This window comes from Perca fluviatilis, chromosome 1 (genome assembly GCF_010015445.1).
Source record: "Perca fluviatilis chromosome 1, GENO_Pfluv_1.0, whole genome shotgun sequence".
Lineage (NCBI taxonomy): Eukaryota > Metazoa > Chordata > Actinopteri > Perciformes > Percidae > Perca > Perca fluviatilis.
In genome coordinates this window covers 29,428,793-29,452,213 of record NC_053112.1, presented here as the reverse complement: position 1 = coordinate 29,452,213, position 23,421 = coordinate 29,428,793, and the positions used below count along the sequence as shown (strand labels likewise).

The following is a 23,421-nucleotide window of genomic DNA, read 5'->3' as shown; positions in this document are numbered from 1 at the left end:
AGGGTGTAGGTGGTCTGGAGAGTGCAAGTGATTAAAAAGAAGAGAACCATTGTGGCGAGAAGGAGCTCGTTATGCAAACATTTTAAAGTGCCTAATTCTGTCCATTGTTTCTGGCTCCCAAATTCTTCATTTGTATTACTGATCAGGCAAAGCACAAGACTGAGAAAAAAACTTGTTCTTTGCCCCTTCATGTACTAAATGTCAACTCTAGGGTCAAGGAATGCCATCTACCACTTTTGTCCTGGGCACGACATCTCTATGGTAACTACTTAGAGACCTGCAGTGTATGCTGCTTCTAAATTGAATGCAAAGCGGCAAACATAACTTAGCTAGCTGAATGACTTATAGCAATTCAGTTATTCAGGAAAATGTACAGCTGCCCTTGGAACATTCCAGGTTTGAGCCCTTACAATGCTGCAGCATCCCTGTTGTATAGCTGTGTGTATACTGTGGCAACCTCTGGTAATCTGGACAGTCAATGGGAATAATGATTTCAGTCCATACAAACAGCTTTCTATGTATTTACTTATTCTCAACCTGTTGGTCTGTATTTTTTATATTAACAGATAGATCATAAATCAAATGATTATGTGTAACGTAAAAGGGGACTCTTGTAGTGACGAACCCGCAGAGTTATCACCTGATACTGTGGTTCACCTCAGTTCTGTGGAGCATTTTAGCATCTTTCAGCTCATTGTTTTGGTGTTACAACTCAGACCTTTAATGTTTTGTTTCACTCTTACTACTGTCATATCATTATTTTGGTTTGTTTTAGCAAGAAAAGCTTTAAAAGCCCACTGTACACTACATGCTCGGCACCAAACAGCAGACAGACAAAGTTAGCAGCTAGCAGCTGGACATAGTGGAGCATTAAGCAGCTAAAGAGACAGATATTTCCATTCGTCATTGGAATATTGAAACCTTATATATAATATATATATTCAGCAGGTAGCCAGAAACACAACTCCAAATCAATGCTAATGTTGCTGATTGTGGATGTTTAAATGAACAAGTTTGCCAATATTAACTTAATGAGGTGAAAATATGTGTTGTGTTTACAGTTTGTTTCCGGCACCTACAAAAAAAATCAATGTTTTTTTTTGTTTAAAGGAAAAATGGAAATGCCATCAAAACAACCTGCTATTGTCCTTACAACAACACAGATCTGATTAGCTTTTCTCTCCCTCCTTCTATCATGAATAAATGTATATGAATGAATAAATGAATATTTTTTATTCAAGTGTCATACAACTAAAGTTGCCCAGCCCCCATGGTCTTACAAGACACCACTAAGAGGCAAGAGAAAACAAAGAGAAAGCAAGGCAATACATGGTACTGTATACATACTGTATGTCAAACACATATCAGATATAAACTTACCAAATTAAACATACAACACTCTCATACATTGAGTAAGCATTTAACAAAACTGCATTTAAACATGTCTTTTAATCTACATTCATATGTCATATCAAATGGGCTAGGATGTCTGGCATACATTTTTAATAAAAGCTTAACTCAAAGAGCATGATAAAAACAACAGTAGAATATAAAATGCATTTCACTTTTAACCTCATCCAAATAACAAAGGTGACTCTTTCCGTCCTCCTCTGGGACTGAATGGAAGCATCCAGTTTTTACAGCCGAAGGCAGAATGCTCAATCTTAACTGAACACAAATACACCTCTGAGCTCTGACATATTGCTCGGTATGGTAAGTATGCTTAATAGCACAATAAGCTCTCAGTTTTAGTTTGCTTGGTAGTTCTTCTGACCATTTGTCTTTACAAGTTTTAAATAGCAGAGACATAAAATAACTAATGCTTCAAGGTAACTTATATATCTGTGGCTCAGTATAGTTTGGATGGCTATGACAGCACTAGTGACAATAGGATGAAATGTTAAACATTAACCCTATCAGCTGGTGGCAGAGGACTACAGCTTCCTCTAACAGTGAATGATCATTCAAATCAGTCATGATATATGTCAGAGGTGATGTGCACACACACACACACACACACACACACACACACACACACACACACACACACACACACACACACACACACACACACACACACACACACACACACACACACACACAAAAACACACACACACAATCCACCTATGCTCTCATTACTTTTTTGTAAGAACAGTTAACCTGTTAACAATGAAATGAACAGCAGAATAACTTTGATGTTTGTGGAGGAAAATAAGCCTTGGGTGCACAGATGTCATCAACTACCATGAGAGGACCATACACAGCTGGTAGCATCCTGGATTGACAGTAATGACTCTGAAGGAAGTTTGTGCTTGTGGGTAAAAAACTATTACTTGTTGCAAATATCTAGAAACCTGCTGTCACATTACCATACAGCCATCATGCAAACTGTCTGGAACAAAAAAAAAGTGTAAAATCCACTTATCTATATAACATCACCAAATACACACAACTGTTAACCCCTCTTCCCATAAAATCAATTACCGTATGACCATGTGTCCAGTAGAGCTGTGAGTGATTACTTTAGTGCTTTGACATTTGCAACAGCAGTAATGAGGCATGTCTTTGACAGCTGTGTCACTACCAGCATCCTATGTCTCGGCTGTTCAGTTCAACGCTGGAAAGGAGGCATACTGTGGCCAAACACTGGCACTCTCTCTAGATAATGATGGCTCACCCATAGAGAAGCAGAGAGAATGTGTCGAAGTCTGAGGAAACTGTGCGCATGTGTGTGTTTTCACTGAGAGACAGAAGTGAGGCCGATTGAGAGTGTATGTGAAGTGTATTAGTGTGTGTGTGTGTGTGTGTGTGTGTGTGTGTGTGTGTGCGTGCGTGCGTGCGTGCATGCATGCATGTCTGTCATTGCCAAGATGGAATCAGAGACTGTGAGAGGAGGCTGGGCTGGGACATAAAGACTAGTAGTATAAAAATGAGTGGGCTGAACATGCTCAGCTCATACAGTGCACCCTCCCGTCAAGCAGGGCGACGATTTGCATGTGCACACCAGCCTCGACGCCAACTACAGTATGTATTCTGCATCTAAATTAACCATCAAAATCAAGCATCGCTCTTTGGAGCTCCATGAAATGTATGCAAAATGTAGCTACTTCAGCATTAGCGGCTTGCTTTCTCTGCCGCAACAGTTGTTTTAATGCCTGCTGAATTCTGGCTATGAATTGGAGCCATAAGTAAAGAATAACAGAGAACACAGAGCCTCATTATGTTCAAGTCAGGTTTATGAGTGACCTAAATCATACACTAGAAGGTTTATTTGTTTAGGGTATGTTGCTACTTTGGCATCTGGTCCTTTGTCCTAAGTAATGGTGTCTTGTAAGCCGGTGTGGGCTGGGCATATTTTCTTGTATGCATGACACAATAATACAATTATTCATTATTCATTATTCATTCGTGCAGATGGAATAAAGGGTTAACATAATGTGTGCTATTTTGTCTTGTTTTAATCTGTTCTATGGTATTTAATTATATTCTGTTGTGTTCTGTTAGGTGTTCTTTCTATTTCTATTATGCTATGCTCCTTTCTATTATATTCTGTTCTATTCCATTCTATGAGTTTGAATTGATTAGGTTTTGCTGTAGATGTACAGATCAAGTTTTTATTCAAGTCCATCTCAGGGATGACAGGATCACCAGACTCCAGTCTTTTTTATTTATTCTGTATTCGGCTGATTTATAGCTGTGACAATTTTAAAACAATCATATCATATAGAGTCTGATCCTTTCTGTTACTGTAAAGTTACAACAGCTGTAATTTCCATCTGTGGGTGGAAGAAGTCAGATAATTTATTAAAGTTAAAGTAGCAATACGAAAATGTATAAAACACCATTACAAGTAAAAGTGGTTTCAATTTCTAATTCTGACCGTTGAAGCTTCATATTAACCCCAGATAAATTCTATTTTCTGTTACTTCATACCTCTACTCCACTCAATTTCAGATCTCATTAGATTGTATATGTTGCATTAATACAGATTAAACTGTCCAGTAGTATATACAGTTGTTAAAATACCCTCCACTTTTTCCAGCTACAGCACTAAAATGGAGTAGTTTACATTTTTGTATGACTACTTTTACTTAAGTATAGGCTCTGAATACTTTTTTTCTACCACTGCCTACTTGTTCCTGCTTCTTTACCCCCCTCTGGTTAGAAGCATAGCAGAGCTATGACACAGTTCCCTCCCCTCCTTATTCCTTACTGTTCCCCCCAGTGGTGCATAATGGCCAGCTCTGCCCCCCCAGTGGCTTTTAGCTGGTGAGAGTGACATCTCTCCCTGTCTGAGTATATAGGAGCCATGCTGGGGTCACTCAGGGGCGTATATGATGCAGTATGTTTCCCAAGCCTAAAAGCCCTGGCCATATATCAGACAGAAGCTGTCTCTGATCTCAAACCTGTAGAGTGTTGGAACCCTAAAGAGACGCGTTTTGTCCCCCTCCTGTGATTCTTGGCGCTTTAAATGGGGGCTTTCATATGTATGAGTCAGATCAGCAGTACACATTTAAAAATCAAAACACTTTCTGCTCACTGCAGGCCCCAAAGTCTCTTGTCTTGTGTTGTAAGCAATCACCATGTGGATTAACAATGTGATTCAGGTTGTAGTTTTTGTAATTGCTTTTGTAGCTTTGTTATGGCAAGTCATACCTTTGCTCAATATGGAGAACCTAAGGGACTTAAAATTTTAATTTATAGTGTAGCACACTAGATACGCATATACAATGCTATAAAATGTGTATGTATACATTACATTACATATGTACAATTTATTTCACAACCCTCCGATTCAGGCATTACGGCATAAATGCACACTTTGTGTCAAGGTGCAAATCATTTCATTTGGTTTCCCATGAATCATTTTCCTACATCAAGTTTCCTGCAAATAATAAATAAATGGATTAATGCAACAGCAGCACAAATGCTTAGTGAGGAAAAAGAAGAGAGAAAAAAAGAGTCTGCTCTGTTGTCAGTCATCAGTGATCCTGTCACTCAATGCTGTGGCGGCATAGGGTCTACTTCCTGTTAACAAGATATGTTTACAGCATCAGCATGGGTCTCCCACTGTCTGTGTATTTGTGCATTTATACTCCTTGTCACCCCTCAGGATTGATGACTCCACATGTCCGTTAACTATTAACTAATCAAGAACTGCCATTTTGGGGAGACTGATAGTGACAGGGCCCCTGGTCCTCCTCAGTACTCTGTGGCTGAGTTAGGCCTTCCTTTGTTATGGAGCCAAAATGGTGCCCAGTGGCAGGATGCTGTGTCTAACCATTAACTAGATTCTTGGCACTCTGACTTACTACTGAGGTGACAAATCACAATGTCCCCCAGAACCTAGGCTGGAGAAATATTAACCCCATCTCAGCTGGGGCTCTTCCTCTATCCTTCTGCAGATAAATGAAGAGATGCTGATCCTTCCATCACTATCAGTTTCTCCCTCCTCCTACTCATCCACTCTCTGTGTTTGTGTCTCTTCTGGCACCACTGACAGTGGCGTCTTGTGAAGGAGGAAGAGATTGATATGATGAGAGGTAGATGTGCTGCTTCCTGCCTCTGGACGAGCAAAAAGATAATTTATGGACTCATCACTTTGCTGGTCGTGAAAACAGTATTTTTTCGAACAAAGAATAACCCTCAAAGAAATTATCATTATGAACGAATACAGAAGTATGATTGAAGTTGAACAATCACTTAAACAGTCGCAGAGCTCGTACAATCAAGGGCTTTAATTTATGTAGCAGATTCTCTTCATTTGTGATCCCCTACTGCACCTGTACTGTACACAGCCCTTTTTAATGTGACCGTGCTTCTGTTCATATGGCCCATTCACTCTGCCCTCGGATGTTGTAGGTCTCCCTGTGTTTAACACCTCTGAAATATATTTCCTCCCTCCTTCCACGAGAAGTTAAAAGGGTGACAAATTTAGCTGTTGCCTCCATCATTAAATTCCGTACTCCTTCATAAAGTCAGCAGACCTCCACAGTGTCTCGGTCCCCGCGCTGTAATGGTCGCTCATGGTCCAAACGGACTGAAGAGCTTTCATGCATCCTGAACAGTCTACTCCTCTCATTACAGCCCATAGTGGTCTAACATCAAACAGTCTCATTATTTTCATAGAGGAAGGAAGCGCACATGTGTGACAAGTTGTAGCTACAAAGTGACTACAGAGTTCAAATATGCTGCAGAGATTAAAATGTTTCTGTTCTGATGTTGCTTGTATATAGAATCTGGTGGCATCAGTGTGGAATCAGACCCTTTAATATTTTGGCTTCTTCTGCAACAGAACTGCAGAAATCCTGCTTTATGCATGCTGAGCCATAAATCCAAAATGCTGTGATCATGATGAACAAGATTAACATCCAACATCAGCACCTCTGAATATCCTCTATCATAAATGGCTTTTCACAATCTGATCATTAAAGCGCAGCAAAAATGTTTTGATATCACATGGACCATCATATCAGCTCTCAGACGAATTATGCCTATTTATAGTTTAAAGCATTTTACATCATTTGCATAAAAAGCCTCTATTACTAGGCTAATTTAATATTAGCTGACAACAATTTGACAAGGCAAGATCAAAGGTTAAGCTCACACACAATGGCTGTTAACTCTATTAACATGGAAATGAATGCAACAACTCAAAAGCCTGTTGTCATACCTACAGTGAACAGCCAAATAAGTTGCAGTGAAAAATCACAAGGGCCGTACTTGATAAGACATACTCGTGTTACTATGGCAACATCCATGGCTCAAGCAAAGAATGCAGAGATGTGGATAACCGTTGTCATTCTGATACATGGGGTTTTGCTATAAGGCCTGTGTATTACTATATTGGGACATTAATGCGTTTGCAGTTTCCATTCAGAAATCATTTCAACAATGGTTATACATACACTGAGCTGCCTGCAACACAAAAGCCTCTGTCCATCATTATGTCTCAATTTTCAAGATGAATTTACTCCATATTCTCCTTCCTGTAAAGGTTTGAGTTGCGCATTACAGTAATCTCATCAATGACAATATTGTGGCAGTTTACACAAACAAAGAATCATTTTAGATGTTTTGTGTTACACATGTAATATTTGCTGATATATCCTGCAGAAATTATATTGGGTTGAATGTAAGATGTATAAAATGACGTATAATGCATTTATTTTATTATGCATGCATTGTATTAAATGGAGCATTGTTGCAGGTGTGCCAGTGTGTATTTTCTGTCTACTGAAGGAAGGACAACTTTGCAAATCAATCACAGAACACATTGGAATCTTTTTTTGCTCATGTTTGGTTGTGCATTGCATTTTGACGAATAAATTCAAACCGTCAGCCAATAAAAAAACATCTACAGTATATTTCTAGGTGTGATATTTTCATGAAAAGGAAAGCTTGCACTGCCTGCAACACTTAGAAACAATTTAATGGCTGTTGGACCAAACCACACTATTGATAGACTTTTAAATATACATTTTATATATATACATATCAGTGGAGAAATTAGATGATTCGTCAATGGCTGACGTTATAGTCATTTCTGCAGAATACTGATGCATTTGTTAAATGCCAACTGTAAGTATTAGCAGCGCTGTTTGCTGTTTCTTGAATAGTTCTTGAAGTGATTTCCAAATGTTTTATATTTGGCCTCTCTCTTCAGTGTGTTGGCACACACTCATTTTCATAGCTGGACTGCTGTTGATGATGAACTGTACACTTACAGTTGAGTTGCATTGTTGTGCAGCGAATGTGTTAATGATTTGAGGTAATATATTGATACTGGCTGAGCTCCCACTGGCTTGCATCTTGTTCTATTGTGTTACGCTTAGTGTTAACAGACGGCAAAAGCCTATTTGACTTACTGATGTAGCAAGAATTCCTCATCCTTTGAGGGAGCCAGGATGGCTGTCATTTTGCATTGTGTGAGGTCTCTGATCAGTGAGTGTATAGCTTTGTGAAATTTCTCTCCAATGTTTACAGAAAATGTGATGGCAGTCAGATTTTATATACATATTACACTGCAGCTGATCATTTCTGAGCATTATCTGATTTAAGAAATAAGAAAAATACAGGCTGACAAAAAGACAGCGGTAACAACAGTCAACAATTACAGACATTTCTAATATTTGATTTGATTTTGTTCTTATGATTTAAAAAGTACTTTTGTATTTCTCTCAGCAAATGGTATAATGTTCATCAGTTAATCCTTGCATATTACCGGCGCCCCCTACTGTTCAAAGTTTTAACTGCTTTCTCTCTCTCTTTTTTTGTTGTTGACATGTTGTTGCTACATCATACAGCCTTGGCTCAGTGATGTGTTTAAGGGTGGTTGATTAAGTCTAACATGACCTACTAAATGACATTAATCTTAAGGTCAAATAGACAGGCTCATTTATTTTTAGAATATAATAACAACTACCTTGGGGGGTAAGTATTGTCCCTAAACTTTAAAGTTAGCTGTTCCCTTAAGATGAATTATATCACCACATGTTTGTCCCCTCCATTGATTTCACATTTGATGTTGACTTCACTTAAAAGCGTGAGTATTAAATAACTTCAACATAATGTTGAGTAGCATACATAATACTAGTAATAATAAGACTTTTCATCCAACCTTACAGTCCTTTTCTCCTTTTCACCCCTTTTTTTTGTTTTAAAACAATCCTCAGCAAAAATAAAATAAACTCTGGGCAAAACATTTTCATTGTACAAAAATGTCAGACATGTGTTGTGGTTGCTAAGCAAACAGTGACTAATAATATCTACATGGAAGAGGTTTGCATTAGTGCAGCAAGCCAAAGCACAGCATGTCTCAGTCTCTACCAATCTAAAAACAATGAAGGTTCACCACACTGTAATTACCAGACAATGAGTTTGTCAGTCACTTCTCATAAATATGAATAAGGAGGGATGGATAAAGGTGTTCGGTCTAAATTTGCCATGGTTTTTGACGTGAGAACGAGAAAACAGCCTAGCATCGTATTCATCCTATCAAAATCTCCCGAGGGAGAGCGTTTTTTTAAGCTTTTGTGTGTCAGTCTTTCCCTGTCATGACTGGATGAGAGCGGCATGTAGAGGGCGTAGAGGGGTAGAGATTGATGTATCAGGTTTTGGTTTTTACTTCTTTTTTTTCTTAATTATGAAAGGGGTTATATGTTTTAGAAACAGCCTGAAGGTGTCAGCTGTTAACTGTGAAGTGCAGGGAAATCTCAACGATATAGCAGACAGTATTGCTACATGAAACAGAAAGATGCACCTGTGATTGTTTCATCATCAAGTAGATATAATTATTATTGGCATATATGAAAAGCACCACTTAATCTGCTGCATATTTGTCACTTAGCATCTATGGAGAGTTCTACATTTACATTTCAAATTACCACTATAAAAAGTTATTTGTCATCAGAAACCATAATCATCAATTCATCTTTATTTATTTAGTGAACTCATCAGGTTGTGTGTCTGGCTCCTTGTTGTTGAATGGATACATTGCTATACAGTGATTTCAGGACAGCGTTAGGCCCAACTTAAGGTAGAATAAAGCCCCCCTGGCTGCTCTAAAATGACTAAAAAGCACAGCTGAATGGTTTCATACTGTAGTTGTAACAGCAGGTGTAGTCATAAAAAACAAAGCGCTGTTTAACAAACCTTGCATGCTTAATCATCGTTAATGAAATTATATTAAAATTATTATATTATGTGCAGTATTGACCTTGCATGTTAACTAAATAAAGGTTATTAAGGTAATCAACACCCCCCCTAACCTGACAAGATTATAAATTACAAGACTTGGTTTTTACATAAATAAATAAATAAGATTTCTTTCCATTTAATATATATATATATATATATATATATATATATATTACTAAGGATTTTCAAAATGCCAAAGTTTTAATTCTACAGCAACAGATTTGTGTGATGTATGTTTCCTGTGCATACACAATGACATTTAAAAGAATAATTTTAGAGCAGAAACATTTTCTCTCTATAACATCAGCGTGCATGACAATAGTACACTGTATTTACCGCAGTGAGAAAACCTTTAAAATGAATACTTGTTGGCTATAAAGAACACACTGTATCTTTGATCTCCTGCGGGTTTTACTGAGAGAATTAGTGAGGAAAACTTTGACATTTGGCATGAATAATTTGTCAGGTGCAGGAGTGTGATGAATTATGGACCAGTTGACACCTTAATGTTCTGTGTACTGAAGGCAAGAAGGGTTAGACTTTTTAATTGCAATTTCAAAATTAAGCTAGAGTTAACACATTTTAGACATCACTGAAAAAATAATAAAATGTCTTAGTTGAACGAATTGTATCAGATTATTTGGCATCCTGATGTAGAACACCATAACAAAACAGGTTGTTGTCTGTTGTTACAGTTGACAATCGTATATGTATCACAAATGTTGAAAACTGTTATTTTGGTAATGATGCAAATCGTTTTTTTTTTCTTGTTCTAATTTATTACATGACTGGGGATAGCTTTGAGTTTTTGATGTCACATGATTTTTGTGTCTCTTATAGCAAAATTGATGTCAGTTTACAACAAAAGGGCTTTCTCACAAACAGTTGTGTGTTTAAATGCCAGTACTTAATACATCTGGTGTCCCTCAGTAGAGCGTGTTGTGTATTGCACAGTAAAATGAATAACATATACCACACTTCATGCTATTTCAATTCATCACATGTACCGAGAACATTATGGAGACAATGTGGGAAGTGTTAACTAATATTTAAATTCTGATATGTACATGGTGTACTTCTTGTCTTTGACCAGTAAGTGGTGCTTGAGTTCATAAATGGGATTTCTGGGGTTCTGCAACTCTCTCTCTCTCTCTCTCTCTACACACACACACACACACACACACACACACACACACGCACACACACACACACACACACACACACACACACACACACACACACACACACACACACACACACACACACACACACACACACACACACACACACTTTCTGGTCATGCCTAAATACATATCTAAGTTACAGGTCAAATCAAACCTTACACTGTACATTCACTCTGAAGTCTCCAGTTTCATCTTGTTAAAGCTGAAAATGTTACCACATAAAGAAGAAGATCTAGGGTCTTCCATCTCGAGGTATATTAATTCAGACATTAATACATCATAAAAAACTTGCAGCAGTCAAGGCATAATGAATGCCTTCATTTAAACACACCCTTTTAGTAAACTATTATCAGAAAGTGTTGCAAATGTTCCCACTCCTGCTCCTGCTCTCCTCAAATAAGATATGCTCATCCAAATATTGTATGACACCCTGAGTGGACCAATTAACATCACATGTGTTTAATTAAATTTAAAAGGAGCCCAATCCAATAAAAGAGACTCAGAGTAATGTGAAGGTAGATGAAGGAAAGCATTCTCACACCAGGCAACAAAATCATGGTCCAGTGGTTGATGATTTTGTTGCCTGGTGTGAGAATGCTTTCCTTCATCTAAACATTACAAAAACTAAGGATGTGTCCATTGATCTCAGACGTCATCCCAATGTCCCCTGTAGTAGTGTTATCAAGGGCCAGGACATAGACATGGTGCCTAATTACAATCATCTGGGCACTTTGATTGTCAACCGGCTTAAATTCGAACTGAACACTGCTTCTGTGTGCAAGAGAGGCCAACAAAGACTTTTTGCACTCAGGAAACTTGCTAAATTCCAGGTGGACAAAACATTAATGACTTTGTTCTATAGTGCTTTTATTGAGTCTGTCCTGACATTTTCTATCATCTGCTGGTATGGAAACCTCACCATCAAGGATAAAAATGCGCTTTTAAAAATTCTGAATTTTGCCAGGAAGATAGTGGGTGAGAAGTTCAGTAACTTTACTGACAGTTTTAACAAACAGATTTAAAAAAAAGCCATGTCTATTTGCAAGGACACCACTCACCCTCTGTACGGAGAATACATGTTATTACCATCTGGCTTACGTTTTAGCACCCCCTTCGCTCTGAGATTCAAAAACTCTTTCATTCCTTTTTCCATTCAGGCACTCAACACAGTTAAGAGGAGGTGATAGCCCTTGCTTATATTAATGACCCCTGTATTTATTTGTATTTATCTTTATTATTATTACCTATTGTTTGAGTTTTTGTAGTTCCTTTTACTTTCATTATCACTCCAATACAACTCTGCAACTATTTATTCTATTTATTCTTAACTCAGGCTGAAGCTGCTGTTTTTATTGTGTTAATTGTTGTGTGGTTTGTGTTGTATATTTTTCATGTGATATCTTCCTGCTGCATACAAATTGCCCTTTTGGGACAAAGAATAAACTGAACTGAACTGATTACATGAGATTTAGGATTCACCAACTTAAAATACATTGCTTTCAGTCTTGTAGCAAGTTGTTTCATCATGTACAAATATTCTTGGCTGGTTTACAAAGGCAAATACTAGTTGCTGTAAATATACAGATATTTTTTTCCTGATGGTACAGAACATATCCCTGGGCTGTGATGCATGGGACCCAAACATCAGCTGGAGAATGAAGCACTGTGAGCAGATTTGTAGTTGTGTTTCTCTTTTCTTCTCTTTTCCGTCACCACATAACACCAAGAGTTGTCATGACCCCCACACCAACACCCTGCATACAAAGGCCCAGAGCATTCTCAAAGTTTGTGATGTCAAGTAACCACAAATAAATAAACAGCATGCAAGCTGATCTGACAAGTGTTTTTGTTGTTTATGTGACCACATTACATTTCATTTTAAGTTGATGTACTCCATGGTAATATCTAGCCCATATTAGCTACACCAATCAATCCAGTCTAATAACACCATTAAACACACAAACTCCGTTTTAGAAATATTAAGGTCAAGAGTCCAAAGTCCCCAGTGCAACATCACCTACCCAAAGCCATTTTTTTGCCCTAAAACAGTCAAATGCAATAATCTACTGAAAAAACAAATAACCCCATTATGTTTGATTATGATTGCAATGTGCAAACTCATCTTCAGGTCATTAAACCCCCAGATTCTCTGACACAATACAGGGGACTTGACCTCAGCACAATACCTCTCTGACAACTGGGGCTGCAACTAACAATTATTTTCATTGTCCTGACCATTATTTTCTTGATCAATCCATTTATTATTTGGTCTATTAAATGGCAGGAAATAGTGATGGACATCACAGTTTCCAGACTTCAGAGACAATCAGTCCAAAAACCAAAGATACTTACTTTACAAGGATATAAAACACGGGCCTGATTAAAGATTATTATTTTTTTGGGCTTTTCCGCCTTTCATTTTGACAGGACAGCTAGGGGAGAAAGGGGGGGAAGACATGCAGGAAATCGTCACAGGTCGGATTCAAACCCTGGACCTCTGCGTTGAGGCATAAACCTCTCAGTATATGTGCGCCTACTCTACCCACTGACCCACTGACCCAACCCGGCCACAACAAATGCCTGATTAGAGTTTGTTTCAGCTTTACTGACATCAAAAACAGAACAATAGAAGCTTCTCAAAGGTACTGTTGATTACGGGGATGTTTTTATAATGGACTACATTATATTTATACAGCTGCTAATGTTAAAACAAGACTGTTTAAATTACAAAATAACACATTCCTTTATTTTATTTTTTTTTTTTTAACATCCTCACTTGGTCTGGTATGACCAGGAGCTTATGGTGGCACATTTTTGGTAATGTTAGATAGATAGTAAAGGGACAATAATGGTTCAATTTTCTGACTTGAAGACGCTTCTTGTGCGGATGTTTCATCAATCGCTGCATGATAATCACTTGTGGCCACAGCGGCTACAGTTTTATAGTATTGTTTTAAAGTGTTCATTCATTTGTTTAAACTTTACGTGACCACCAGGAACAAAAACAGCGGGGGGTCCATAGTTTGCATGACTCCTCATGTTCCCTTTGTATCAAGGTGAGAAACATATTGTTTGGATGAGTGACAGGATGCTAAACAGGAAAAGCTATGACACATGGAGGGTGTTTCACAATCCCCCCCCCCCCCTTTACTTTTTCTTAATTATTTATTGTGGCAATACATATCGTTAGCCTAGCTCATATTTTAAACATCTTGACAGTTTTAAAACCTTTTATCCCTCACCAAAACAGAAAACACAGTGCATAAACAATAATACATATATAAATACACACACACACACACACACACACACACACACACACACACACATACCTACATATACACATACAATTACATACGCATGTACACACAAACACACATCCATATACTGTCACACACACACAAAAATAAAATAAAAGTAGTAAAAGGGCAAAAAAATAAAAAGTTAGGCTCTGATGTTTACAGTTTCATATGTAGCCTATTCCTTAAATACTCGATATTTATAAACGATATGGTTATTCAGATTCAATAATGGGGTTTAACATGTCAAAGATAAGCAAAAATACAGGCTATTTGTGTAGAACATATATTGAATACGCCTTTTCCTGCCTTTTAATAAGAGAGATTATGAATGTACTTGATGCCTATTGATTTACAAAGCAAAGCAGCAGCTGGCAGGACCAAATAGTTTTAACAGCTTGCAATTCTGAGCTTAAGAAGATGGGAGTGATGTTTTATTTTTATGATTCGTGTTTTTGCATCTGTTCAAGCATTCTCTCTCTCTCTCTCTCTCTCTCTCTCTCTCTCTCTCTCTCTTCTCCTCCCTTCCTCTCCTCCCTGGTCGTCCTCTGCAGGCCTTCTGCTCTCTGCTGCAGAGAGAGGCTGCGTGACGTCAGCGAAGGCTGGAACGGTTCCTTGGTTGAAGCGGAAAAAAAATGGGGAGAAGATTGCGAGGTAAGTAAGACGGACATTTCTTTCAATTTTTTAACCCCCCTCTTCTAATCACAATTGTGTCGGCGTGTGTTCGTGTGTGTATATGTTTTCAATTATCGCTTCATTGACGCCGCTGCTCCTGTATATGGAGAGTAGGCTATGCAACGAGTCCAGTCCAGCGATGAGCCAGTGCTGCTGTGAAAACAGGAGGAAATCGGGTACATGCCAGGCTGTTGCCCTTTCCTCCGAGAGGGCACAGCTGCTGCCATCAGCATTGCTGTGCATTAACCTGACTTCAGGCCTCTTAGTGCATTTTAAAGTCATTACGGTGGCGTGCGTTGCTTAGGCTACACGATGACATTTGGTGATGCCGCTCGTCCACACCCACATTATACGCTGCTTGTGATTGATCCATGTGCAGTGCAGATATGAGGATCCATGTGGGTTGTTTTTTTTTAGCGCTAAATGTGGCAATGTTTACTGTCACATCGTTAAGCGGTTATCAATCGAGAGCCTGACCGACAGGAGACTTTGACCGGCCTGGATGTGTGGGGGATTGTACCTGCTATTGCTATATTTATTAGAATGAGCTCTATTATAAGTTAACGCTAAATGTGTCTGCTTATAATAGTGCAACCCGTTTAGCATAAAATAAATGAATATATTATATTCTTGCAGTCACGTTCACAGACTGGAGGTTTCATGCACATTTCAGGTTTTTAATATTCATCTGAGCACATTTGGATTCAAGAGGAAAGAGTCCAATGAAATCATGACTGTAATATTCACACTCCAATAAAAATATTCCCATGGGACGCCTCAAACTCTCCTGAGCAGCACACACTGCTGAAGTGACAGTTTGGGATTACAATGTATAAGAAACCTGACTCAGAGTCAGTGGGCCGTGGCCTATTTGCTGCTGTGTTTTGTAGAAATCAGATGTGACAAAAGTTGGAGCAGTCATGCTGAAAAGAGGAGGAATAACTATAAGAGTAAAATCAGGAAATCAACATGTTTGATGGGATTTTGTGTAAAGTAAGATTAGATTGAACTGTCATGAACTAAGCTGTGTTCTGTATCTGCACTGCAGCAGTAGCTAAACATGCACACACATGCTAGTGCATGTGAACCCATGGCTTCTTCATTCACTAGTCCAAGACCGGTTTTTGTGATAGCAAACCTGCAGTTTTTAGCCGTCATGTAAATATCACTGCAGAGGGTTTCTCACGTGAGGCAGGTTGCAGAATATTTTACTGTACAGTTCTTAGCATTGAATATTCCCATTGGTGTGTGTTTGTGTGTGTGTGTGTGTGTGTGTGTGTGTGTGTGTGTGTGTGTGTGGGGGGTTATATTACTTTGTGTATATGTGTTTTCATTCAGTGTGCATGTGTGCATGACTCTCAGAACTGTGACAGTGAATCCCATATTCAGTAGCCTACCACAGGGGATAGAAATCCTCTGTTGGAAAACGTTTGAATGTGTGTTTACAGTTTTGTATTTGTGCCATTTTAGGACAGTAAGGAAAGTTTAGTCTATCTATCTATCTATCTATCTATCTATCTATCTATCTATCTATCTATCTATCTATCTATCTATCTATCTATCTATCTATCTGGCTGACTGACTGACTGACTGGCTGAATGACTGACATTTACCTCTCTGGATGTGAGGTTCACAGGTCAGACAGGGATGCAGATCCACCTGTCATTGCATTGCCACATTTTCAAGTGAGTTGTAAGGACCTCAGGAAGAATAGCACCTGCAATGCAGGAGCTAATGAGGATCCTAAATAAACAAACAAACAAATGATGTCAGTCAGTTCATGCGTACAAGCTATAGCAACACTCACACTAAAATTCACATATCCCACAGGTATTTCAGTGCAGGTCCTAATGTTAGACACTTACCACCTAGCCTTTTTAAAGGATAATTTCCTACAAATTCCATGAAACTACCAAAACAAACACTGCACATGTGTGTCTCTCAAAACTTTCGGACTTCCTTAACCTCTCCAAGCTCATTCGCGCCTGCTGACAAAAGTTTCATTCAAAAAAGACTCAGTATTTTCCTAAAATAGCACAAAGGAATAAACAAAATCAGACTTTGGTTACACAGTCAATAACATTTTCCAAGAGCCAAAGTTGATGTCTTTGAATGTCTTGTTTTGTCTGACCAACAGTCAGAAATACAAAGATATTTAGATATAAATAAACTAAGAAAATGACCAAATACTCACATTATAGAACCAGAGAATGTTTGGGTTTTCCTCCAAAAATTAGTCTTTCTGTCGATGAATTTATCGTTTCAGCTCTAAAGAGAAATACAGAATATAAACAGCCTTATCCTTCAAAACAACAGCACTCTCTTCCCCGATAAGTCCGGACTCATTTTCAGTTTTGTGCCTAATTTGAAACTTGTTATTTTATTGTTATCTTGTGTCATGCCTTAAGTGTCCATTCTCTTGTGATCAGACAGTTTCTCCCTTTAGCTAATCATTAATTTATGACTCATTGTGTCGCAGTATTCACTTCTATTATAACAAGACTGTGTTTGTGCCCATGCATGCACAGCTGGCTCAGGCATCTTTGGGCTGCTCTGTTATTGTTGTGTAAAATGGTGTTCATCCAACCATCACTTCAAGGAGATCAAGGATCAGGCTCATGATTCTGGCCTTGGGGCATTTAAACTTTTCTGACAGCTTGTGACGTCCAAAGACAGGTTGTGGAAAAATACTGACACTAATGTGTAAATTGCACTAATGCAATGTTTATTGACTCTTCAGTTCTTTTATTGTATTTTAGGAAATGCTCTCTCATTTGAATTATTTCCTCAGACAGTGTGCCATAAGTAAGTCAAGTTGAAAAAGGAAATATGTAATCAGCACTGATTCTCTCACTTCTCTAGCAGCAACTTGAATATCATGCCAACACAGGCTCAGGATTAATGAGTATAAGAGGACCTAAGAGACTGTTGAAATGCAGCCACAAATCACAGAGGCCATTTTCTGCATCATTTCCCACACACGTCCTTTACAGAAGCTATGTCCCCAGTCTTGTTTAGGCCAGCACAGGGGGCTTAACGTACGTACATAAGAAGCTTGCTTGTGTTTTAAAGAAGATAAGAGATACTGAGTATCTTATCCAGCTCTGACTGATTTTAGCACTCCTTGCTGTTGGTAATACATGTCTAAGCATATACGAGAGGGCTACCTGCATAGGCAGCAGTAGCTTAGAGTAAAGTCACTAAATGCAAGGTAAACAGTTGGTATGACTTATTAATGGATCTTATTACCTGTTGTGGAAACTGTAAAATCAATTAGTTTTTTTATATTCCTTCCATTAACAAGCCGGTATTCATCTAATCTCTCTTCCTTGTCTGTGGAAATAAGCAAGCAGAATATTAACAAAGCTACCCCCATGCTTTATACATGTCCAACAATGGACCCATACTGTACGTGTTCATGCTTGCCGACATACATAGTGATTTCAGAAGGAACCTGGGCCGTTAATGTGTTTAAAGTGCCCATATTATGAAAAAAACACTTTTTCTGGTATTTGGGGTGTTCTTTTGTGTCTCTGGTGCTTCCACACAAACTTTGAAAGAAATCCATCCATGCTGTTTTGAGTGAGATACGGTTTCTGAATGCGTCCTGCCTTCAGTCTCCTAGTGAGCTGTTCAAAATCGGCTCGGACTGTGACGTCACAATCCGAAATGAGCTGGCTAACCGCAACCGTTAGCTCGTAGCGTTAGCATTAGCATGCTAACGCTAATGCTAACACTAGCATGGTACCTCGTTCTCAATAGCAAAGCACTGCTACAACACACACAAGTTCACCATAATCTACAAAAGAACTACTTACATGTGCGCCCTCATTTAGAAGACTCCCAGCTAATCCTGCCTTGTAACTGACTGAAGTTGGAGAAACAGTCTTTTACTTCTATGGAGCTAGCTAGCTGACATGATCTACATCTGAGCTACTGAGCAAGAGCGAGCGCAATCAAAGATAGTACAGAAGAAGAAAATGAAAAGAGGTCTCACTCTGTAGCTAAAACAGAAACCAGGTGAAAAGAGGATCTACAGCAGTGAGAGAGAGCTGTGCAGTACAACAAAAATATGGTGTTTTTTGAAAATTAAACCATGTAAACCTATTCTGGTACAACCATAAAATACAATTATGAACCTGAAAATGAGTATAATATGGGCGCTTTAACAACATCCTCCTGGCGTGTATTGTTGATGTATGTATACTGGAGGATAATTGTTTTATGTGAACAGCAATTTGGATCAATAGTAGACAGCGGTGAGCCGGGGAATCAGTCTGTCTATCAGCTCACATTTGTGAAAATCAGTCCATGTCATTCACTATCCCTGCCTCACCCAGAGCCGAGCTCCCATTCGGTGTCACTGCAGTGAGAGCTTTAGCTTTGTGTTTGTCTTCAGTCTCACATGTGGCAACTGAATGTTAATACTGCTTGTCTCTTGCATAAGTGTTGGCCAAATGACAGATAGCTACTTTACGTTTTTACGTAATTAATAACTTTCATCAACAGTTACAAAGTTTTCTTTTTTTCTGGAAAAAGTAGGGGGTGCATTATACTGTTGGTTTAGACAATTGCAGTATGTTATCATAAGATCCGTTTTACACTTTGAATAGAGGGACAGGCTGTTACTTTAAACCTTCAATAACTGATAGGGGTTACCTTTTAGCTCATGTTAAGTCTTAAAGAGTGAAAATGAGGGGAAATCATCTCCAAATAGCGTAACATAATTTTTTGTTTGAAAATGGGAAGCTTACAGGATAACCTGAGACGAGTCAAAGAACAACTTGAGCCTGACAGCATTGTGTGAGAAATGTTATATCAATCAGGAGAGACTTCATTTAAGAGTGAAATAAGTTTAATGAACATGGTGCATGATAGGTTGATATGTTAGAGTCTTTGGCAATTAGTCTCCATCGCAATGTTAAATTATAAGGAGTATAGAGACCATGGATATATAGCAATATCCCCCCGATGGAGTCTAGACACTTCACGGTGATGAAGGGATTAAGGAAGCCTGAAGATCTGGATGGATGTGATGTGAAGCGGGGCTTCTGATGGAGGAACCCTGGGCACTGGGAATGATGAGAACTGGAGGTGAACATCATCACATTGATTTTGCCTGAAATGACAACTGACAGCAGCAGAGAGTAAAACAGATTTAAAGTTTGAATGCAACAATGCAATAGCTGACAGAGACTGTGACAAAATCTGGTTGGTTTAACTGAAAGAGTAAACGCTTCAAATTCAGCCGATGACAATGCAGCTGATTAGGTTGGGGAGAGAGAGAGAGAGAGAGAGAGAGAGAGAGAGAGAGAGAGAGAGAGAGAGAGAGAGAGAGAGAGAGAGAGAGAGAGAGAGAGAGAGAGAGAGAGAGAGAGAGAGAGAGAGAGAGAGAGAGAGAGAGAGAGAAATGTGAAGCTTAGAAGTCTTCCTGAATGAACTTACGCTGAGCTTCATGCAACTATAAAACATTATAAAGAAATGCCAAATGTAAGATAACTTTCTGGATGCTTTATTATAACAATTTATAAACAATAGGTTTTACCATTAGAGTAGAAAATAGGACATCCATGAGGACAAACTAATGAGATGGCTTTATCTCCAACTACAGCCAAGACAAAGCTGCCCTAAAGGAGCGCGTCAGTCTTGAACTAGTCTGGCTCAACGGTGTACATTGCTGACATGAGATGCGCCGGATGTCCCTTCCCTTCCGCTATCTCCTCTATAATGTATGCAATACAAACAAGCCAGAGTGTTTTTTTTCCCCATATCCCAGAATAGATAAGCGGTGTAGCCAGACCTATCTCAAGTCTTCGAACAAGGTTAGGTTCTTAGCAGAGCTGTTAGTCAGGTCAAAGCTTTGTAAATGACCACAAAGCTGAATCCACTGGTTAATTCTTTAGATGGTTAAATGGTAGATATGAAATTATTTTTGTTGGTTATTTTGTGTTCATTGATTTTGATTATGTTTAGGTGTTAAGTATGTTATATTTGCCTGTCTTCAAAAGGGGGTTGTCATGGTAACACTGTCACGTGAGATGAAATGTTTTGCTCTGGTCTTCTTCAAACGGAAAACCAATGTGTGCTGAGTTCTTTTCCACATAAGTGGTTAGGTTTGCCCTTTGCTGTCAGGTGAGGAGCCACAGGTCGTGAGATTGTCCTGTCATGGGAGTCCCATGGCTTTTCTCAGGACTAACACACTTTGACGTGCACATGTAGGAGCCTAAAAGGCATTAGGGGCTTTCACTAAACCTCTCATTCAGCTTCTAAAGGAGTCTATATATTGTAATGCAGCCTGTCTGGGGGAACACGTCAAAGGGTTCTCGTCCATGTCGGCTGCGGTCACAAAGCTTGCAGTCTTTAGCGCGCATTTTACACTGATGCTATCATACTGTATGATAATGCAGAGGGTTCAGCAATGTGAACTATTTTGCTTTATTTACTTGGATCTTTAGTATCATCGTTGCATTGGCTGTGAATATAATAATGTGGGAGTGGGAAGAGCACATTATACACATGACAAACACAGCTCCATTGTTGAGGCGTAGGCTGATGCTCGTGTCACACCTCTCATACCTTGCTCATACAGTCACTGCACCTCCAGTATGTACAGTAGCTTACTGCTAACTGCTAGCTTGAGTTCAGCGCCGCAGCATCTCTAGGTGAAGAGGAGTGACATGGCTGCTATGATACACTTTGACTCACTCTGTTCCCCCCACACCTCCAAGCAAAACAAATCTTGATCATGGAGCACAGGCACACAGGAATAAATCTCATCTGACTGTGACATGGAGCTCCTGGCCTCAGAAGCTGAGTGACATTTGCTTTTAACTGGCGACTTTTATTATTTATGAATGAATTCAGACAAAGTTTAATAGTTGGTGTTCATCCTTTCGAGCTGAACATTTAACAGTTGCGTCATTAGTGTAGCTTGAGGGCCAGCTGGTGTTTTATGCACATGGTGCAGAGTTTAAGAATTCAGTTGCCAAGTCTTCACACAGATAATGTAAGGAGTTTGAATTAAAGGGATACTTTATTCAATATAGATATTCAACCAACTTGGTATCATCATAATGTTGGTAGTATGTGTAAATGAACCATGTTAAACTTCCTTCCATCATACCAGTGCCCAGATCTCCCTACTTACAGGCAAGCAGAAGAACCATCAAGTGATATGCTTGATGCAAAACTTGTCACTTAGGGTTTGATCGAAAGAGAGAGAGAGCTGCCCCTCTCTCTCTTCCTCAAACTCAGACCGAACTCAGATTAAACTGTAAAACTAGGCAGCGCTGATCAAATATAAACCAAGATTCTGTTACCGCATTGCCTATTTCAAGCCTAAAATGATTTCAGAAACATATTTTAGTGTACTGTTTAACTGTTATACCAAATCGTTTGTTAGCAGCTGGCCGCCATTCTCTGTAAATACAGAGGAGCTTGACGTGCCGCAGTATGTCACCAACCAGTGGAAGCGTTTATTTGTCCGATGCGGCGCAGTAGATTCTGGTAGCTGTAGGCTTTTGAGCGAAAGGGAATATCACAGCTTCTTCTCTCTGGTCATGTAGCAACGATTTAAAAATGTTTTTGCCATTCTACTGCATAGAAAGTCCAGTTTTATGAAAAGAGCCTCTTTCCAGAGGTAATATACTTCTTTAAATCATTTATTAATGTAACTGGGGATATTGTCCATCTATGCCTCTGGTAATGCCAGCTATCATGGTGTTGTTAAAGCTATAGTGCGTAGTTTCTGCTGCCCCCATGAGGAATTCTAAGTAATGACAACAAAACTGTCGGCGCGTCCACATGATACAAGCCTTTCGTGACTGTGCACCGCCCCCTTGAATGAAACAGACGTTCATTGATATCAAAAAGTTACGCACTAAAACGCTTTAAAGCCTTGTTTTTCAAATGTAAGCACAGTTTAGTCAGACACCCACATCAAGGAATTGCTTATTTATAGAAAATGGGTTTACAGTTAGATTTAGCACAAAAGGCTCTGCTCTTTGAAGGAGCTCTCAAAGAATCCGAGCAGCTACAAGAATTCTGCTGGGAGAACTGATTCCCCCTAATAAACACTGAAATGGACATTACATCTTAGTTAAGTCAACTATAGCAAAGATATAGCACTTAAGGAGGAAGCTGGGGACCCTAATTCAGACGTGACTTTGGTGCTGTGCCTGAACTAACATGATGCTTCCATTTAGTAAGAGTCATATCATTAGTTCCTCAGGCCTCTTACATTGGTGGCAGTGCTGGTGTAGTTTAAGTAATGCAAAAATAATCTGGAACATTTCCAGTAATCATCTCCTTCTCCTCAATAACCAGTGGTCTGTGAAAACCAAAAAAACATATGTATTTACAAAGAAAATTAAAATTTGAGAAACAGACGCACAACTAAAGCCAAAGAGAAGCATTTAAACAGAAATGTCATGGTTGTTTGACCTATATATTCATTTTCTAACTTGTTTATAGAGCTAACAGCTGTGCAGAGCATTGACACCCAAGTTAATTTGCTTACGGAGTTCGAAAAACCTGCTTAGATCTAATAAATCAAGAATGCATA

General features: G+C 38.8%; 1 protein-coding gene across 1 annotated transcript in view; it reads left to right on the top strand.

Moving 5' to 3' along the window:
* Window positions 1-14,731: 14,731 nt before the first annotated feature.
* The window catches only part of fbxo41 (F-box protein 41), a 54,904-nt gene continuing 46,214 nt past the window's right edge, over window positions 14,732-23,421 (top strand). The window contains exon 1 of the mRNA XM_039805653.1: window positions 14,732-14,837. The gene's annotated coding sequence lies outside the window, so the exon portion shown is untranslated. The remainder of the gene's footprint in view (window positions 14,838-23,421) is intronic.